Genomic DNA, 5,881 nt, shown 5'->3' with positions numbered 1-5,881 from the left:
CACAACTTGACCCCAAAGAACTAGTTAATTACAGACCGATCTCGAATATCCCTTTTCGTTCCAAGATACTAGAAAAGGTAGTATCCTCACAATTATATTCCTTCTTAGAGAAAAATGGTATCTGTGAGGATTTCCCGTCAGGATTTAGATCGTATCATAGTACTGAGACTGCTCTCATTAGAGTTACAAATGACCTGCTCTTATCATCTGATTGTGGTTGTATCTCTCTATTAGTGCTATTGGATCTTAGCGCTGCGTTTAATGACACTATTGACCACAACATTCTCTTGTATAGACTAGAAAACTTTGTTGGCATTAATGGAAGTGCATTAGCATGGTTCAAATCGTACTTATATGACCGCCATCAATTCGTAGCAGTGAATGAAGAGGTATCATATCGATCACAAGTGCAGTATGGAGTACCTCAAGGCTCAGTACTAGGGCCGTTACTCTTCACACTTTACATATTACCCTTGGGAGATATCATCAGGAAACACGGTGTTAGCTTTCACTGTTATGCTGATGATACTTAGCTCTATATTTTTTCGCAGCCCGGCTATCTGATGCCAATTTTAAAAACTTGTGGAATGCATAGTCGATATAAAAAGCTGGATGATGAGTCATTTCTTACTGCTAAAACTCTGCATATAATAACGTCTCGGTTACGTATGTAACCCTCGTTCCCTGAAGGAGGGAACGGAGACGTCACGTCGGAGGACTGACGAAATTGGGATCTCGCTTAGAGGGACCAATCTACTTCGAGTGTAAACTAAACGAGCCTCTACCGGTTCTCGAGGATTCAGCGAGTGAAGGCCTGGCGCCGGACGCTCCGCCACGTCTGGCTGCCGAGGGGACGGAGGAACTCAACAGGGTCTACTGTATGGACTCTCTGGAGTGGTTTTGCAAGCCGACCCGAAGCCGGGGCCTCTCAGTGCTTCTACCCGTTTGAGGTGAGAACACAGGAGGATACCGGCTCCACACGAAGGCTATAGAATCTAGCGAATGTGTTAGGGGTCGCCCAGCCCGCAGCCCTACAGATATCTATCAGCGAGGCGCCACGAGCCAGCGCCCAGGAGGATGCAACACCTCTAGTTGAGTGAGCTTGCAACCTGAGCGGGCAGGGCACACCCTGTGCCTGATAAGCCAGGGTGATCCATCCACTATCCAGTGGGCCATCCTCTGCTTTGAGATGGCATTCCCCTTCTGCCGGCCTCCGTGACAGACAAAGAGCTGCAGCGGTCTCATATGGAGCAGCCCCAGCGGCGTGACTGCCGCCGTAGCTGCCATATGCCGCAGGAGCCTCTGAAACTGTTTTAGTGGGACCACCATCCTGCTCCTACCGAGTCCCCTCCATACCGGGAAAAGAGATCGGGAGAGTTTGCTCTTTTCCTAGTTGACTCGAAGGCCCAACAGGCTGAGGTGTGAGAGAACCAAATCCCTGGGTTCGCACAACTGATCCTGAGACTGCTTCGTCGAGGTAGTTGAGAATGCGAATGCTCTGTTCTCTCAAGGGAACAAGGGGTACCTCCGTAGCTTACGTGAAGACACGGGGCAAGACCTCGTACTGATGTGCTCGTCCTTCGGATGCGAACCACAGCAATGGTCTGTGGTGCGGAAGGGTCGACACATGAAGTACGCGTCCTTCAGGTCGACCGCTGCAAACCAATCTCGGGGACGGATGCACCCGAAGATGCGTTCCTGCGTCAACATCTTGAACGGTAACCAGTGAAGGGCCCGGTTCAAGACACGCAGGTCCAAGATTGGTCGTAACCCACCGCCTTTCTTGGGTACAATGAAGTAGGAGCTGTAAAACCCCGTCTTCATATCGGCTGGAGGGACCGGCTCTATCGCATCCTTCGCCAGTAGGACTGCGACCTCCGCCCGCAAGACAGGACCATCGCCGCCTTCACTATTGTGAAGCGGATGCCACTTAACTTTGGGGGGGGACGCCGGGCGACTGAATTGCATAGCCGAGCCTGATGGTTCGAAGGAGCCATCGAGACGGGCTAGGTAGCTCAAGCCAGGCTCCCAGACACCGCGCTAGTGGCAACGGAACTACAGGAATTCCCGCAGTGGGGCAGCGCAGAAAAACGCAGGGACCCGGCCCGGGCGTCTCGTAGCCGGTCCGAGGCGGCGTCTGGGTGTGTGTAACACTAATCTGCGTTTGAGCAGAGGGTGCGTGGGTAGTCCGTTGGTTCGTCCTCCCGATCCGCCCACTGCTGCTCACAGGCGAGAGAGGAGGGTGAGTGTGATACGCACTAGATCGTCCACAACCCCCCGTCCCCTCTGGGGACCCAGAAATAGAGGAATTGCTCTTTGTCGAGAATTTGGTGGAAAAAGATGAAAAGATTCTCACCGGTCCCGGGCCCTTTGGCCTCCTCCTTTCCCCCCGGTTTGGCGGGGGCCTGGACGGGCGGGGCGGCTGCCCTGCGACCGGCTCCACGGCACAGCTTTGCTGGAGGCCGCAGGAGCTCTGCTCTTGTTTTGGCGGTGGCAGCGGGGCCGCCCTCGGCGACGGCAGCAGCTGTACACCGGCAGGATGTACCTGAAGGCCTCAGTCTGCTTTGGTCAGCGGAGAACCGCTGGGCAAGTTCTCCACCGTGTCGCCTGCCGGTTGGAGGCGGTATTAGGACACAACTGCATCGCAACCGACCGCTCCACTGGGGGGACCCTTGTAACCCCCTAGCTGCCCCACCATCGAGGGGGGTGAGGGAGGAGGATCCAGCAAATCAGTTTCCGGCAGTAAAAAGGTGCCGTCCACGACCTGTTGAGCTCCTCATGCACCTCCGGGAATTAAAATAAAGTATTCAACTTCGCTACATGTATTTTCCACCAAAAAAAAAAAGAAAGGAAAAAAAGACAAAGGTGCTGATGGAGAAACAGAGTGAGCCGGCGTTTGACGGGCACTTTTCAAACTGCTGGGATGGAGCACTGCGCTTCAGGCATTAACAGGCAGGTCTGACTCGGGTGCAAAAACAAATAAAAACTTCCAGTTCAGTGGGGGGTGGGGGTGGGACGTCCAAACCACGCTCTGCTTTGACTGTCAATCACCGGTGTTGTTTTTTTGAATCTGCATCACTGCGTTTAAATATTTTAGTGAAATTTTAAATCGTAATTTTAGCAGCTCCTGAAATGGGTCATGCCATTGATATTACCAGAGCACTCAGCAGTTTAAGTAAATAGAAACTCAGTTGACAGAAGGATGCAGTTGCATGTATGGAGGAAGATCAATGTAATTGTCTAAAATGCATGCACACAGTTCAGATGAATGGTAAAAATAAAGCTTAAATAACCTAAACATTAACAACAATGTTGTTGTTATGTGGTGCTCCAGTGAAAAAAAAAACTAAATATAGATGTAAATGTATATCTATATTCCTGGCGGAAAGTGCCACCTGCTGGCAGAGAATGAATTTGGATTTTAGACCAAAGCCAAAAACTACCCTTACGCAGAAAACATGCAGTTGTAAATGTGAACTGGTGGATCAACAAGAAGATAATGAATTATAAAACTGGGACTCATGCTTTATTTGAGGTTCTCTGGCACAAACAAAAGAAGTGGCGCCCACTGTGCTTTCAATCACTTATTAAATAACTCAGAATATAAATCTGCATACAATTCCGGCTCCCGCAACCAGTCTCTCTGTGTGGCTTGAGTTCCCAGTCAGTCTCTCCCTTTACATGCTCCAGGTGGCCTCTTTTATCCGGTCTCTCCACACCAATTACTGAAACGAGATACAGGTGTTTATCATTTGCGCTCGTCTCCTGTCTCTCTCTCCCGGTGCAGACCTCGCTGAACCACGCCCCCTCGCCACATACCCTCACCGCCCGACTCAGGCCGGGGAGCCCTTCGGCCTGCAGCCTCCCCCCCATTTCTGGAGAGGAAGTCAGCTACCGCCATCTGTACCCCGGCCTGTGAACCACCTTGAATTTGAAGGGTTGTAATGCTAGATACCAACGGGTGACTCGCGCGTTGGTATCCTTCATGCGGTGGAGCCACTGCAGGGGCACGTGGTCCAAACAGAGGGTGAACTCCCATCCCAGGAGATAATAGCGAAGGGTGAGGACGGCCCATCTGATCGCCAGACATTCCTTCTCAATGGTGCTGTACATCGTCTCCCTCTTTGAGAGCTTCCGACTGATGTACAACACCGGCCGTTCCTCCCCCTCTATCTCCTGGGACAGGAACGCTCCCAGCCCCCTGTCTGACACGTCAGTCTGCAATAAAAAGGGGAGAGAGAAGTCAGGGGAGTGAAGGAGCAGCCCACCACACAGAGCAGCCTTTACCTGGGTGAAAGCCTGCTGGCACTGCTCTGTCCACTGGACCGGGTTTGGTGCTTCCTTTATAGTGAGGTCAGTCACCGGACTGGTGAGGTCTGAATACTTAGGTACAAACCTTCTATAATATCCCGCCAGCCCCTGGAACTGCCTCACCTCCTTTTTGGTCTTGGGTCTCAGACAGGTCGCAACTGCTGCCGTCTTATCAATTTGGGGACGCACCTGTCCATGACCCAAGTGGAAGCCCAGATAACCTTACCTCCACATGCCCAACCGCACACTTTTTCAGGTTGGCCGTTAGCCCGGCCTCCTTCAGTGATCTCAGGACTGCCCGCAGATGCCAGTCGTTGCTATAGATGATAATGTCATCCAAATAGCTGAAAGGTGGCCGGAGCCCCGAACAACCCGAAAGGAAGTGTTACGAATTGGTGTAATCCAAACGGCGTGGTGAAGGCCGTCTTTTCTTTGGATATTGGTGATAAGGGGATCTGCCAATATCCCTTCGTTAAATCCAGTGTCGAGTAAAATTGAGCAGCACCCAGCCAATCAAGCAATTCGTCAACCCGCATTGGATACTTGTCGAACTTCGACACAGCATTCACCTTGCGATAATCCACACAGAACCTGACCGAGCTGTCCATTTTAGGCACTAAAACTATCGAGCTCACCCAATCACTGTTGGATTCCTCTATTACTCCCATATCTAGCATTGCCTCTAATTCAGTCTGAACTACTTTTTTTTGTGTTCAGGCAGCCAATACAGCCGGCTACACACCACCATGCCCGGCTCGGTCTCAATGTGGTGCTGGATATCCAAACGGCGTGGTGAAGGCCGTCTTTTCTTTGGATATTGGTGATAAGGGGATCTGCCAATATCCCTTCGTTAAATCCAGTGTCGAGTAAAATTGAGCAGCACCCAGCCAATCAAGCAATTCGTCAACCCGCATTGGATACTTGTCGAACTTCGACACAGCATTCACCTTGCGATAATCCACACAGAACCTGACCGAGCTGTCCATTTTAGGCACTAAAACTATCGAGCTCACCCAATCACTGTTGGATTCCTCTATTACTCCCATATCTAGCATTGCCTCTAATTCAGTCTGAACTACTTTTTTTTGTGTTCAGGCAGCCAATACAGCCGGCTACACACCACCATGCCCGGCTCGGTCTCAATGTGGTGCTGGATGAGGTCTGTGCGACCAGGCAGGGGCGAGAACACATCTGCAAACTCGGCTTGCACCTTGGCCCCATTAGTGAGTTGGGAGGGCAAGAGGTGATCACCTCCTGGGGCCAGAGCAAGAGACTGACTTTTGGTGTTCACTTCTGGCCCGAGATCTTCCTCTCCGCCATCGCCAACATCACTGACTCCGCCTCACTCCCTTTTTTAAGGAGATTGAGATGGTAAATCTGATGTGCTCCGCTCCTGTCTGAGCACACTACCTCATAATTGAGATCTCCAACTCGCCGTGTGACCTCAAAGGGTCCTTGCCACTTGGCAAGTAATTTGGAACTAGAAGATGGGAGTAATACGAGTACTTTCTCTCCCGGTGCAAATTCGCGCAATCTGGCTCCCCTGTTGTACAACCGGCTTTGTCTGTCC

This window comes from Sinocyclocheilus grahami, unplaced genomic scaffold, assembly GCF_001515645.1.
Source record: "Sinocyclocheilus grahami isolate Dianchi unplaced genomic scaffold, SAMN03320097.WGS_v1.1 scaffold107.1, whole genome shotgun sequence".
NCBI classification, from domain to species: Eukaryota; Metazoa; Chordata; class Actinopteri; order Cypriniformes; family Cyprinidae; genus Sinocyclocheilus; species Sinocyclocheilus grahami.
Note: the sequence above shows the minus strand (reverse complement) of the source record.